We start from the raw sequence: 536 nt of genomic DNA on the forward strand, positions 1-536 counted from the left end.
ATCCTGCATGGTAGAGGGGTGTGCTTGCTTCAATTGTATCTTAAGTTGTGGACTGTCCAACTTATCTACAGACTGATCCCTCAGCAACAACTTGAGGAGATCGGGTGGTGCAGTTGGGTAGGCCTTGTTTAAGCAAGCTTTCCAAGTCCTGTGCCAGTTCTTGCAGGCTCTCCCCTTTAGCACGGACTCTCGTCCTGAACCTGGCCCTGTAGACTTCTGACTGGTTTTGGGTTCCGTACCTGAGTTCTAGAGCCTCTACCAGTGTTCTGTAGTTGTGTCTGTCGGCTGGTGTCAACTGTCCAAGTATTTCCAGTGGTTGTCCCTTCAAGCTCGTTGCCAGATATACAGCTTTCTGTTTCTCTGTCCATCCACTCATCTCTGCCAGTAGCTCGAATTGTGCTCTGTATGCTTCCCACGGTGCCTTCCCATCGAATTCCTGTGGCTTCCTTCGCATTGGATCACTCCTATTACTGACATTCATATCTGGGATGTGACTTCTAATGAGACTGAATATGTCTGCATTAGGATTTAGCTGC

This window comes from Limulus polyphemus, unplaced genomic scaffold (genome assembly GCF_000517525.1).
Source record: "Limulus polyphemus unplaced genomic scaffold, Limulus_polyphemus-2.1.2 Scaffold6707, whole genome shotgun sequence".
NCBI lineage: Eukaryota > Metazoa > Arthropoda > Merostomata > Xiphosura > Limulidae > Limulus > Limulus polyphemus.